The sequence below is a fragment of the Apium graveolens genome, chromosome 2 (genome assembly GCF_009905375.1).
Source record: "Apium graveolens cultivar Ventura chromosome 2, ASM990537v1, whole genome shotgun sequence".
Lineage (NCBI taxonomy): Eukaryota > Viridiplantae > Streptophyta > Magnoliopsida > Apiales > Apiaceae > Apium > Apium graveolens.
Window position 1 is genome coordinate 277,104,270 of NC_133648.1, and position 16,007 is coordinate 277,120,276.

The window sequence follows — 16,007 nt, forward strand, 5'->3', positions numbered from 1 at the left end:
TTTGGAATACAGTTTACAAAACAAAGAGATCAAAAATAAATAATCTGTAATTTATAATAAAACAACAATTTTAAAATAAGTAAGGCTGAAATAACGAGGGGTTTGGATATTTCATACCGAGATCAGAACAGATACAAATACACACATCACAGGGTACCTAATGCGTGCAACATAATGGATAACGTGTACGGCATATACAATGTCACCATAAATCAAATCACAAATCAAATCCTGGGTGCACCCACGTATCCTGAACAAATATCAAATGCGCAAAAGCTCCTCCCAAGAGCTAATAGAAGGATACGCCGTGACCAATCACACTGTCACGGAAGTGTCATGTCACTGGTGCCGCAATGACATGGCTGTAGTACCCCTACAGCTGGTTAACTCGGTATACCCTATATCACTCTAAGGGTTCAAAATAAAATATTCTCGCAAAATTTAAAATCACTTGATACAAGTAATTCAGATTTCCAAAGCAGAGGGTGTGATAATTAATTTTTGAAAACTGCATAAACAGATATTTAAGATTTTCCAAATCATTTTTAAAATAATTTCCGCACGTCAAAATGATCAAATAATTTTAACTGAACAAACAAAATATGGAATTGAGTGAATCAGAGATATTTAATTCTGAGAAGAGTAGCACTGAAAAAAGGGGACATAATCCGTACCTCGAATATCACAAACTCTATTACTATTGAAATTCGTAAACGCTCCGCTAAATTTTCGGCCCCCGATCTAAATATATTAAAATTAAGGATAAATCCCAGAAAATTAGGGAAAAATTCAGAAAATAAGGATAAATCCCAGAAATTAAGGGAAAAATCCAGAAAAATAAGGATAAAACCTAGAAATTAAGGGGAAAATCCAGAAAGTTAGAGAAAAATCCCGGAATTAAGGGAAAAGTTCCTGGAAATTAAGATAATTCCTGAACAAAAGGAACAATCGTTGTAAACGTGTAGGTCGCTCCACACTTTACGCAAAAACGAAACCCTGCAAGGGAATGAACAGACTTAACTTTTAGGAAACCTAATCAATGTTTCCCAAAAGTTGGGGGGCAAATGATAGGGATAAATAAATCCTGATTGTATAATTAAATATTGCATTAATTATACAAGGTATGGGCTGCTGGGCCCAATAAGAAGATGTATGACATTCAGACCAGAAAGGTTAACATGCTGATCAGGCCTGATGGACCAGATCATGCCTGATGAAACAAAGAAGGCCCAAAAACCCTGATTATTAATTAATTTCGTAATTAATTAATAAGGGAAAAATCAGCTATTGAGAAGAGTCCAGATAAGGATATAAATCCTTACAGATTAGCCTCAAGGGGACCTAAAAGGATAAGGAATCAGTTTCCTACCATCTAGGACTCCAAAGTCCATTCTAATTATGAGACTTGCCCACCAAGTCTCCTATACCAAGTCCAATTCAAGGACTCCCAACATCTATATAAGGGGCCTCACCCCACACATCAGAATTACATTTTTTGACTTGATCCTTGGCAATTAGCAAGGTACGTAGGCATCTTGTTAAGGCAGATTGAGTCACGAAACACAAGAGCAGTCAAATCGAGCCTTGAAGCTCACATTCCTTTTTATTAGATACAGCAATCATATATATTAGTTTTAATCCATAACAGTTCCCGTTTTTATAAAATAGATTTTAAATACCCGGAAAAAGATTTTAGAAGTTTCATATGATTTTTATAAATTCAAAAATCATCATAAAAATAATTAGGTAGATATGACAATTATCTATATTTTATTTTGGACATATAAACATTAAAATACTCAATTAATATTATTTTTGAATATCCAAGTACATATAACACTTAACAATTAACTCACAGAATAGATACTAAACACAGATAATAATTATTTAATAGGAAAAATAATTACACGATATATCCCGGATATTACATCCTTCCCCCCTTAAAAGGATTCTGTCCTCAGAATCTCCTAAGAAAATAAATGAGGGTACTTTTCTCTCATATCACTTTCTAACTCCCAGGTTGACTCTTCAACCTTTGGGTTTCTCCATAATACTCTTACTAACTTTACCACTTTATTTCTCAATACTTTCTCTCTCTCCTCTAGAATCTCTATCAGACTCTCTACATATGATAAAACTGCCTGAAACTCTATTGGCTCATATTCTATTACATGCCTGGAGTCTGGATTATATTTCTTGAGCATCGATACATGAAAAACATTGTGAATGTGCTCCATGTGCGGTGGTAACGCCAACTCGTAAGCTACTATGCCAACGCGCTTTAGGATCTCAAAAGGTCCGACATATCTTGGGCTTAGCTTCCCTTTCTTTCCAAACCTCGTTAGCCCTTTCCATGGTGATACTTTCAGTAATACCAAGTTTCCTTCTTCAAATTCCATGTCTTTCCTTGACTGATCTGCATATTTCCTCTGACAATCTTGTGAGGCTATCAATCTCTTCTGGATAATTTTAACAATTTCCTTTGTCTGCTATACCAGTTCAGGTCCAAGTATCTTGCGTTCTCCTACTTCGTCCCAATATACTGGAGATCTACATTTGCGTCCATAAAGGGCTTCATAGGGTGGCATTCCAATGCTGGCATGTAACTGTTGTTGTAAGCAAACTCTACCAGAGGTAAATGTTCGTCCCAACTTCCTTTGAAATCAATAGCACAAACACGTAACATGTCCTCGATTGTCTGGATCGTTCTTTCACTTTGGCCATCCGTCCGGGGGTGATAGGCCGTACTCATATTCAGTCTTGTTCCCAAACATTCTTGAAAACTCTTCCAAAATCTTGAATTAAACCTTGGATCTCGATCAGATACAATAGACACAGGAACTCCATGACGAACTACAATTTCCTTCAGGTACATATGGACTAACTTATCGAGCGAAAATCTTTCATTTATAGGCAAAAAATGAGCTGACTTGGTAAGTCTATCCACTATAACCCAAATGGCATCATGATTAGCCCTTGTCTTTGGTAATCCAACTATGAAATCCATGGCAATATGTTCCCACTTCAACTCTGGAATCTCCAATGGCTGTAACAATCCACTTGGTCTCTGATGCTCTGCTTTAACTCTCTGACAGGTATAACATTTGCTAATCCATTCCGTAATTTTCCCCTTCATGTCTGGACACCAATAATTCTTCTTTAAATCTCTGTACATTTTGGTACTCCCTGGATGGATGGAATATCTTGAACTATGTGCCTTTTGTAAAATTTCATTTTTCAGCTCCGTCACTGGTGGAATCCAAATTCTAGAAGAAAACCTCAAAATACCTTGATCATCTTTTTGCGTGCATAACTCTTCACCTACCAAACAATTTATATCCTGATTCATTACATCTTCTTGTCCTTTCTTTATTTTCTCCAACAACTCCGGCTGGAAAGTCATATTGTACACTTTCGCTTCCTCAGGTTTGCAAACTCTAATCTCCAATTCCAATTTTTGAAATTCCTTATGTATATCTTCAGGTACTGATAACACATTCAACCTTTCCTTCAACCTTTCCTTCCGACTCAATGCGTCTGCCACAACGTTCGCCTTACCGGGATGATAATTAATCGAGCAGTCGTAGTCCTTGATCAATTCTAACCATCTCCTTTGCCTCATATTAAGTTCCTTCTGTGTGAATATGTACTTTAAGCTTTTATGATCCGTGAAAATCTCGCACTTTTCTCCATACAGATAATGTCTCCAAATCTTCAAAGCGAAAACTATGGCTGCTAGCTCCAAATCATGAGTAGGATACTTTTGTTCGTGTGGTTTCAATTGCCTTGACGCATACACAATCACCTTATCGTGCTGCATTAGAACACAACCTAGTCCCTTGTGAGAAGCATCGCTATAGATTACAAAATTCCCTTGATCGTCTGGAAGTCACAAAACAGGTGCCGTGATTAATCGTTGCTTCAATTTTTGAAAACTTTCTTCGCACTTATCGTTCCATATAAACTTTTCATTCTTTCGTGTAAGCTTTGTCAATGGTGTTGCAATCCTTGAGAAATTCTGAACGAATCGTCGATAATATCCTGCCAATCCCAAGAAACTTCTTACCTCAGTGGGTGTTCTCGGTCTCTCCCAATTTGTAATTGCCTCGATCTTTGCCGGGTCCACCTTGATCCCTTCGTTACTGACTATGTGTCCTAAGAACTGAACTTCATGTAGCCAAAACTCACACTTCGAGAATTTAGCATATAACTTCTTTTTCCTTAAAATCTTCAAAGCTGTCCTCAAATGTTCCGCATGATCCTCTTTCGTCTTTGAATAAATTAAAATATCGTCTATAAACACAATAACAAACTTATCCAAATACTCCTTAAAAATTATGTTCATCAGGTTCATAAACGTTGCCGGGGCATTGGTCAATCCAAAAGACATCACTAAAAACTCGTAATGTCCATATCTTGTTCTAAAAGCTGTCTTTGGTATATCTTCTGGCTTGATCTTCAGTTGATGATATCCCGATCTTAAATCAATTTTGGAGAAAAACTTGGCTCCCTTAAATTGATCAAACAAATCATCAATTCTGGGTAACGGATACTTGTTCTTGATTGTAAGCTTGTTGAGCTCCCTATAGTCGATGCACAGTCTCATGCTTCCATCTTTCTTCTTGATAAATAATACTGGGGCTCCCCACGGGGATACGCTGGGTCTGATTACTCCTTTCTCTAATAACTCCTGCAATTGCTTTGCCAGCTCTTTCATCTCAACAGGCGCCATTCTGTACGGGGCCTTGGATACTGGTTATGTTCCAGGTGCTAAGTCGATCGCAAATTCAATTTCTCTACCTGGAGGAAGTCCTGGTAACTCGTCGGAAAACACGTCTGAAAATTCATTCACAACTGGAATATCTTCAAGTTTTGTTGGTTCTTGACTTCTGTCAATCACATATGGCACAAAATGCTCATATCCTTGTCGTAGTAACTTCTTGGCTTGAATCATCGTTAAGAACTTCTTTTCTTGTTTCTGACCCTTGAACGTTACTATCCTTTCGTCTGGCGTTGTCACCATTACCTTCTTATTTCGATAATCTATCTGGGCATCGTGCCTAGATAACCAATCCATCCCTAATATAACATCAAATTCTCTTAACTTAAATGGTATCAAAACTACACAAAATTTATTACCAGAGATCTCAATCTCACAATTCCCACAAACTTGGTTAACAGATACACGTTCTTGATTTGCTAATTCCACAGTCATTATTTCATTTAAACATTCAACTGGACAATTTAACTTACTAACAAAATCTTGTGAAACAAACGATCGAGTTGCTCCCGAATCTATTAACACTTTGGCACATAAAGAATTCACATTAAGCGTACCTTCCACGACATCCGTATCCTGGATCACATCCTTCACCGACATGTCAAAAACTCTAGCCCTTGGAGTCTCATTCATTGTTGGGGTAGATCCCATAATCCTCAATGTATTACTGACTGGGGCTAGTGTCTTGCAATCCCTGGCCATATGTCCTGGCTTTCCATATTTAAAGCACGTAAATCCAATGGCTGGAACCTTTACTGCTGGATTCCGGATAAGCTGATCCTTACTTGCTGGCTCTCTTGCTGGCTGATTTCGGCACTCCCTCGAATAGTGCCCTTTCTGGTTGCATTTAAAACATACCACATTCAACTTGTTACAAACTCCTCCATGCTTCTTTCCACATACTTGACAATCTGGAAAAGTTAGTCTCAACTGATTTGGCTGATTTGTATTAACTGGACGGTTGCTCTGGCCTCCGTCTCCTGCATTTTGTCTCCTGAAATTAAAATTTCTTCCCGACTGAAACTTGCCCTTCTTAAAATTTGGAAACTTCCCTGGTTGTGGCTGACCCTCATTTCCCTCAACTTTCCTTTTCTTGCTTTCCTTTTCCTTCTGGAACATTTCACTCTCTGTCTCTGCGATCATAGCCTTCTGTACTACTCCTGCATAGGTATCCAATTCAAAAATGGCTACCTTCCCTCTGATCCATGGTTTCAAACCTTGCTGGAATCTTTTAGCTTTCTTCCTGTCAGTATCCACATACGACGACACATACCCTGACAATTCCTCAAACTTACCCTCATAATCTGTTACCGACATGTTCCCTTGCTTTAATTCTAAAAACTTCAGCTCCATTTGATCCTGAACAAACTGAGGAAAATACTTTTCTAAAAACAATTCCTTAAACCTTTCCCAAGTAATAACATCTGCACCTTCCAATGTCTTCACCATTTCCCACCAATAGGTGGCCTCATTCTTCAGATAGTAACTTGCAAACTCAACCTTCTGTTCTTCCTTTACTTTCACTAAGGCAAATGCCTTCTCTATTTCCTTTAACCAAACATTTGCTTCAATTGGCTCTAAGGAACCCTTGAATTCTGGTGGGTTTACTGCTTGAAAAGTTTTAAAAGTTACCTGGGGGTTGGTCTGTCTTTGTTGTTGTTGTGCCAGGTGAACTGTTTGTTGAGCCAAGATTTGTAGAATCTGGGCTATTGCTGGGTCCATGGGTCCTGGGTTCACATTTGGATTTGTATCATCTTGGTTGTTATTGTTGTTAGTTTTTTCATTCTGGGTGTTGGTGCGGGTATTTCTTCTGGGAGGCATTTTTCTGTAAAGAATAAATCAACTTATTTAGCTTTTGAATCAATCTTTTGCATAAAAGTACGGTTTTGCAAAACATAAATATCTCTTTTTGAAAACAGTTGTAACTAAGTAAATTGCATGCTTCTTTACAGAATATAAACAGTTATGGAAAACAGGGTACATGGTATCACAGGGGTATAACTGGTGCAATAAATAAGGTAAGGTAACACAGGTGCAATAAAGTAAATGACAGTGCTGGAAAGGAAAAAGGTGCTGATATATATAGATCAAAAGTTTTAGGTAGTACAAGCGTAAAGACGCTTCGAAAGTAAAAGCAAAACGGGTACAACAACCTACTCACTAGTCAGCATAGCTAGTCTATAAATACAACTCAAAAGTCTACTGATACACACTACTGTACATACTACATAACCATAACAACACTGCTCAACATCTCCATCTCTGAATCTCTGGCTCATGGCAAATCTGGACCTCCTATCTCCTCAAGCTCCTCTAGAACCCACTTAGCTCACTCCACTAGGAAATCAGGGGTGATGTCCTCATGTGTAGCCTCGGCAATCCTCACAGTAGCTGCTCTACGAAATGCCTGGAGCCTCTCTCTAAGTCGCCTCTCACCACTCCCCATCTCTCTGGCACGCATGATATGCAATAACTCCTGGATCTGACCCTGTAGGAATCGCTGCTCCATAAGGCAAGCCTCAAACTGATGATATGGGACAGGATTGGAAGAGAACTGGAAGGGTACTCCTGTGACTGAATGACTAGTAAAGCCTGACTCAGCAGGTGGGGGTCCTATGACAGGTGGCCTCATGCCTGGAGGTGGAATAGCCTGTAGTGGTACAAGCTGCAACACAGGTGGAGGTAATATAGCCAACACTGGTGGAACAACAGGACGTGGATCCGAAGACGACACTCCAACTGAAGGCTCTGAGTGATCAGTTGATACGGGAATAAACGAGTCGACCATCGCTGCTATCTGAAATCATATCACAATATAAGAATCTCGAACCATAACGCGAATTACACTAATACCTGATATACCTAAGCACTCAACCTCTCAACGTTCTATCTTTGTATTCCTTACTTCTAATCCTAACCCTCTACCCATTCCCGTTAACCTAGGCTTGTGTCATTGACTTATAACCTGTAGCTCTGATACCAAACCTGTGGCGCCCTCCAAACCCGGGTTAGAAGTTTGGGGTCCACACACACCCCTTATTTATAACCTGCTTATAACAAATAATAAAGATAATAATAATATGCAGTGACCCTATTTACCAACTACCACGGATCGCAACAGGTTAAAGTATGCACACAAGACACACATCTACTTATATTACATACCGTTCAAATCCCAACTATTCCAAACTCAAAACTGAGTATTAAACATTATTATAAACTTTTACAAACTTAAATTATTCCAAAAGAAGCCTACTAGCTCAGCTTCCTCAACCTGAACCCCTAGTTCTCGCGCTGGACTGGGGATCCTCGGTACCAACTGGAACCTTCTTAACTGGAAAAGAACAGAAACAATATCGCACAAATGAGCTAACTAGCTCAGCAAGTCACAATGACAAAACTGATAATAATGATCATCAAGTGAACATGATTATGATATCAAGTGAACAATGGATTATGATTTAGAATTGGATATTATACTTTTATTTAAAAACCAAGGTTAGGCTGCTGATCAGTCACGCACTAACCTCGAGCAAAGCACACAACACTACTCTAACTACTGGATCCAAGGCACACATTGGCCTAACTTGACCATTATATGGCCTGACCACGAATTTGGTCCACAATTTTATTAAAACAATCCAATTCTAACATAATAACAGAATAAACAATAATAAACAATAACTAGAATCATTAACAATAATGAATGTTTAACAATGAAAGGGTTTCAACCCTTGTAAGGATCAATAAGGTAATTTCAAAGCTTGGATGCTGGGTAATGAAAGAATTGACTAACAATGAATCAATGTTTCAGGGTTTCAAGGATTTGGTCTTTCAAAGCGTAAAATACAAAGATTTGAATGTGTAAGCAATCTGGTTCAGTGTTTAATATTTAGTTTGTATGTATTTGTGGAGTAGGACCGTATACTTGAGGTTCGTGTTTGGGTATACAACAATCAATGGTCTAGAAAGAATCAGGTTACGGCTCATAATCAATAACTGGAATCAAGGTTTTGGGTATAGTGCTTTAAAGCACTTGCAATGTAACACAGAAATATCAATCACGATAATATTTCGAGAAAGTTCAGAACACTTTTCTGGTATTAGCTTACTACACTGCACTCGCTTCCAATCACAATCGTCTTACTCCTCAACTACTTGTTTCCCTTTCCTATGTCTTGCCTCTTCTGCTCACATATCATAAGTATCTATCAATAATCGACTCATAGAATTTTATTCAACGCATACTTTTGTCTACCCTTCGTTTTACCCAAATCCGATTAACGGATTGAAAGTTATGCGATAATCAAATAAACACCGAATATATAGACCGATGATCAATCAACAAGTCACGTATAACACATAATACATCACGTAATTAATGACATATCATTTATAAAGAAGTCTCGGGTCATAAATAGGCTTTCGGGTATTTAAAATGATTTGAAAACATTTTTCGGAATTAAAACGGGTCGTTGGATCAATTTTGGGGGGTTCGGTTGGCCAATTCTGGCTCCGAAACAATTTTATAATAATTATTGAGCCTTGGAAATAATTTAGAATAATATTTTAAAGCTCGAAACTATTTTTAAGAATTTTTAAATCATTTTTAAATAATTAAATCTAATTAAATAATTAATTAAAATTAATTAATAATTAATTAAATCAATTAATCAATTAATTTTCAAATTAATTGACCAATTAATCAATTAGAAATTAACTGAAATTAATTAACTAATTAATTTAGATTTATTTTGGAATTAAAAATAATTTTTGGAATTAAAATACTAATTTTTAGAATTTTCACAAATTAAAAACGAATTTTTATAATAAAAATAAATAGGAAATATGATTTTTAAACATTTTTAAAACAGGAATCCTAAATTTGCAAAGTCTGGAAACTTCAGGGACCTAACTATATCGTCCCCAGAAGTCCAGGGACCAAACTGCAAATTTTATAGTCCAGTCGCCGGAAAACACAGGGGTGGCCGAAGAACACGTTCCCGGCGTCCTCACCCCATCAACACCTCCAGATCACATCTATACTTTACCAGGAACACAACCATGCCAACAAATCATTCTAATCATCCCTGAGTTGGCCGGAATTTGGCCGTGAAGTTTGCCAGTTTCCGGCGAACTTCGGAAAATTTCAAAAGACAACTCCCTTCTCTACAGACCTCGGTGATTCATGAAACTTATACGACTAGATTGCAAATTTCACAGAGAATACAATCCACTATACCACAACATCAATCTATTCCAGAATAAGAAACCCCCAAATTTCAATTAAGAACATTCATACGGGTTATAAACCCTAATTTTAAAATTCGAAAATCAAACTCAAATTTGAACATGTTATTGAACTCCAAATCAGACGTATAATATATCAAAATCATCAGGAAATCAAGCTCTATAACATGCAAGCATCAAATCATACAAACAATCATCCGAACAAAAATTCATATTTTTAATCAAAATAATTCGAAAATAAATAAATTTATATAAAATCAACCTTTGATTCTGCAATTCTGAAACTTGTATAATCTGATAGTACCCTTCAAAACCTCCGTTTTGGTTACTAGAGCTTCCTGAGCAGATTTCAATAACACCTCCAAATAGTAGTTTGATTCTCAGAAAGATTTATGAATATATGATTTTTCTCTGTAAAATTATATAATTATCTGTCTGCAAATGATTTTGATACGAAATAAAATACGGTAAAAGGCAATTTATAATTACGGAAAATTAGTATCCCGTTGGATCATTCCGGATATAAAACGATACGTTTATTTATAAAAACTGATCCAAACGGTATCGGTTTTCGGGATAATTATCCAAATCAGTACAATTTGTACTGCGGTCTTGGTCTCAGCGCCTGGTTACACGTACTACGAAGTGATAATTAGGATAGTTTAATAAAAAGCTCTCGTTTATCGAAAATACGAGTTTTATTGATTTACCGAAACGAATATTGTATCAAAAATGTTGCGCCGGGACCCGCGCAGAACAAACCGTACGCCGGATCGAAAATGTCGAAACATGGAATATGCTCGGAATATTACAATTATGTTAGGAAGGAGTTTTCGGAAGAGTTTCGGGTTCCAAAAACGTAACAACGGTTGACGTCGGTTGGTTCTCGTTTTTATAAAATAGATTTTAAATATCCAGAAAAAGATTTTAGAAGTTTCATATGATTCTTATAAATTCATAAATCATCATAAAAATAATTAGGAAGATATGACAATTATCTATATTTTATTTTGGACATATAAAAATTAAAATACTCAATTAATATTATTTTTGAATATCCAAGTACAGATAACACTTAACAATTAACTCACAGAATAGATACTAAACACAGATAATAATTATTTAATAGCAAAAATAATTACACGATATATCCCGGATATTACACTTTGACCTTTGGAAGTTTCTTTTTACCAACAGAAGCTTTAGATTTAGATTTGACTTTTTCTGACTTAAGTCTAGCTTCTTCTTCCATCAGACTCTCAAAGTCCATTCCTGGATTTTCTTTCAGAAATAGCTGTCTTGATATTTCTTCATCAAGATCCAAAAGTTCATCAGAACTTATCCTTTTACCAGTAGCAGAAGTAATTCTTTTTCCAGCATCAGAACTTGTCCCGTGACTTGTAATTTCAGCTCTTCTTGATGAGAAACTTCTACCTTGACCATGACCTCCACCCATTCTAGAGTTTCCCTGGTCATCTTTTTCATCATCCTTCCCCTTCAATGTCTTAACAGTTTTGTATTTGGACTTAATTACTTTTTCCCCCCTTTTGGCATCAGCAGGTAAGAGAAGAGAGATGAGCAATTCCAGTGAGGCTTGGATTTCATCGAGTTGAGATTGCTGAGAAGCTTGATTTTTCAAAATATCATCAATCTGAGACTGTTGCTTCTCTTGGGTCTTCTCAATGTAAGCAACTCTATCAAAGGTAGGTTGGAAGAATTTTTTCTTATCAATTTTCTGAGTCGTTTCTTGCTTGAGCAATTCTTCTTGAATTTTATGTAACTCTGCATGAGTTGTTGAATGGATACCTTGAAGATGTCTAGTATTCAATGCAGTGACTCGAAGCTGTGTCTTGAAATCATCATTGATTAACATCTCATCAGCTTTTGCCAAGTGCTCAGCAAGAATTTTTTCAGATGGAACAAAAGTAACTGAGTTCCATTCCTTATTCCACTTATGTCCTCTAGGAGTTTCACTCCAAGGTACTGGTGCTTCTCCTCGAACAAACTTCTTGACTAGTTCAGATTTAGAAACAGTCTGTTGAGGTGCATGTCCTGAAGGACCAGCTGCAGTAGCATCTTCATTTATAGCAGCATCACCAGTAGTATCAGCATTTGAAGCATCAGAACTGACAGAATCATCATCTTCTGATAAAACAACAGTATGAGAAGCAATTGAGGCTTCAGCATCATCCTCTAAGTGCTGATCTGTTTCCAAGTTCTGATCAACAACCATATCCTGATGCTCACCTATATTCTGATCATCAACATCTAGATGCAGAGAAGGTGTTGTAGACAATTCTGGAGTTTGAGTAGCATCAGTAAAAGGTGTTGTTGATGGATTAATTGTTGTTGGAGCTTCTAAGTAGAGAACCTCAGGCACAACCAGGTTGTGAATATCAATTTCAGCACTTGTGCCTGGGTCTACAGGAGATACAGTTTCATGTACATGAGACACAGATGGTATGTTTTCCTTGTCTGTAGCACCTTCCTGAGTTGGGGACAATGGAGAGGGAGATGAAGTAGCTTCAACAAATTCTGATTCTTTTAAGATCAGAGATTCCCGATCTCCTTCCTTAGCTGCTGCTTCCTCATCATCTGAAGCTGGCCTTTTGTTTCTTGTATCTCTTTGAAGGTGGGGATTCCTTGGGAGGTTCAGCATAAGTCATTCTTTTAAGCCTTTTGAGAAGCTTAGATCCCCCAATTCCAGAATCCTTCTGAGAAGGAACCTTCTCAGCTTCTTTAACAACAGGTTCTGATGCAGAAACCTGTTCCTCACTATCAGACTCATCTCTCAGAACAATCCTCCTTCTCTTCTGTGGTGTCTGAGGGACAATCCTTGTCCTCTTGGGCTTGGAAGATGAAGGCTTCACAGTATGTGCTGATGATGAAGGTTGAGCTATCTGTGAAGGTTTGAGATGTGTTCTGATAGAGGATTGAGGTATAGATGTATGAGTGGTATGTTCTGATTGTTGTTGTGGTGTTTGGGATTTGGTGGTAGGTTGTACATCAGGATAAACAGATCTATAGGTTTGAGGATCAACATTTACCAGGATCTGTTTTACAGACTGAGGAATCTGTAAAGGTCTAACCACCATTTTCTTAAGGTCAGCATTTACCAAGTCATTAAAAGCCCGTTTTGCAAGTTTAAAAGGTGGAAATAAAGATTTGGCTAGTTGAGGGTCATCAGCACAGCAAAAGGTATATATAAGCTGACAGAATCTAGCAAAGTAAACTACATTTCTATCCTCTGTCATCCAATCCCCAATAAAGCCTAGCACAGCAATTGCAAAATCAAAATGAGTTTGGTTAATAATAGCATACCCGATGTGCTGACTCATTATTGGAATGGCATCAAAGTTGGAACACTTATTCCCGAAGGCTTTAGTGATGCAGTCGAAGAAAAAGCTCCATTCCTTTCTGATATGTGCTCGTTTCAACTGTCCATGCTTAGCCAAACTCTTCTCATACCCCAAATTGGCCATGAGCTGCTGTAGAACTGGTTCCTCCGTTGTTGAGAAAATGCAGCCTTCTGGTAAATGTAGAGCTTTACGAACTGTTCCAGGAGTTACCACATGTTCAACATCATTGACTTCAAAAACAATGCTGGGAGTACCAGTAGCACCACCATTATCAACATGCCCAGTCCGCCAAAACGTCAGAACTTGTTGGCTTGAAAAGACTGGTGGCTGGGTCAATGCATACCCAATTTCACTGTGTGCCAGAAGATCTTGCACAAAGTGCAACTCAGATGGAGCTTCATCATGATTTAGGATTGCAGCATAGTTGTTGGGAACGAACTTGGCTCCATCTATAATCAAATCCTTAGGTGCCATGAAAAAAAAATTGAGAATTAAGGTTGCCTGTAAGGTATTTGATAAAATGTCTGTATGAAAACCAACGTCAGGAGATGAGAGAGAGTAAAAGTAAAGAAAGAGAGATAAAGTGTAAAAGTAAATAAAAGATTGTATAATCTTCTCTCTCTTACTGATACATGGTTAAAAAAAATAACCGTTGGACACCTATCAGACATGCAGCAATAATGAATAGTTAATGGGCACGGGAAAACAGTAATCATTACTTATCACATGCAGTTTTTCAAGGAAAAACCGTTCCACTTACCAAGTAATCCCATTAATTGAGGTAAGTCAATTTTAATTCAAAATTTAAACTGTTCCCACTTATTTAATCATTTTCAGTGTAAAACCAATATTCTGCAAAAATATTCAAGTGTGAGAATGACCAAAAAAAATAAATCAAGTAAACAAGTACTGATATTTTAAAATCAGAACTTAATTTATATCAGTAATTAAAATGGTCATCAGAATATGGATATATCAGGATTTAAAAATGCAGCAGAAGTTAAAACATCTCAGAGACAAAATCTTGCAAAAATATAAAATTCCATTAATATATTAAGAGAATACATTCATGAAATTGAAATTTATATCAGAACATTACAAGACTGTCCTAAGCTACAAACTCCAACATCAACAGCTTTTGTCCTTGGCTAAGAAGCCGGACAAAGCTGACGTTGAAGAAAAACAGGAAGAAGAAAACAAATTATTTCTTCTTCCGACTCTCTACAAAAAGAATAGCGAGTCGAATGATTCGCTTTTGTTGGCGGAGAGCTTCCAGCCTTTCTTCTTCCAATCACTCTAGATGGCGATGGTAGTCCATGTAAAAGAAGAGGAGGTGTGTGAGAACCTCCTGGGGAACCGAGTCCCAAATCTCATCAGGAATGACAAATACGTGACATTCCTGCTGCCAGTCCTCACAGCTCAACTCCATGTTGAAGGTCTCATAGTTTAAAAACATATTGTAGTTGACCATGATTGTGTTGGTATGAAGGAAAAGAGAGTGAGTATGTGAGAAAAGAAATGATGTGTAGGCTGATTTGAGGTGTTGGTTTATATAGGCAATAGAATGCCAGGAGACGTAAGGAAATTTAATGCTGACAGGTAGAAATAATTATACCTCGTCTCCCTAGACTGGGAAGAAGAGAAATAGTCATTGGAAGTGTAAAACAGGGTTTAATGCGCACAAGAAACAAGTAAATATTACTGTGCATGTACGTGTTCCACTAACCCTAATTGTATTGACTGTTAATATCTCTCCCGTACATATTCTGATTTAAAATAAGACTGTTTCAGATTTTAACCACAAATAAGTCAAATAGAGGATCACAATTTAATATCAGAACTTAGACTTATATCAGAACTTAACAGTCATCAGAACATGATTTCTTAACTCGAAAAATGAATGCCTATCTCTGTGATTCTTTACACAAATTCTGATTTTGGTTCTTCAGAACTTATTTATCAGAACTTCCATCAGAACTTATCCTCAGAATTTATGCAATCTAACACATAAACTGTTCATCTAAAATAACATTGAACGCCACAGTAATTTTCATCATTCATATGGAGTGTAAGTGTGTGCATTAAGCAAAATATCAGACAAAGAGTAAAGTCTGATTCACTTCAGTACATCTTAGAAATAAGGCATAACTTAGAACTTTACTAAAAATCTGTCATTATTCTGAAGTTTACTTTTGAATGAGTTCATGCACGAGTCCACCTCAACTATTTTGTGCTTATTTTATGCATCTTTTGAAATTCCATTTTACAGTGGCTTCTCAGTGTAAGTGAGTCACGACTGCTTATCAGAATTTATGCTTTTATCAGAGTATTTCTCCAGTAATCATAGAGTGTGAAAAGTCACCAAGAAAAATAATTATTTGCTTTTCTGATACATATTACTTAATACCAGCAATGCACTTGGGTCGTCCCTTCCATATTTTTACTCTAGATCTCAAATGAGTACCTGATTTTTATTCCCTTTTCTTTTACTTTTACTTTTTCTTTTGATGAGTGAGGTTTATCAGCACTTAGTACATCCATCAGATTTACTAACATTAGAACTTAACAGATGAGAAGCATTATTCTAGTTTTTGACTTAGTAATAAGATAGACAAAGT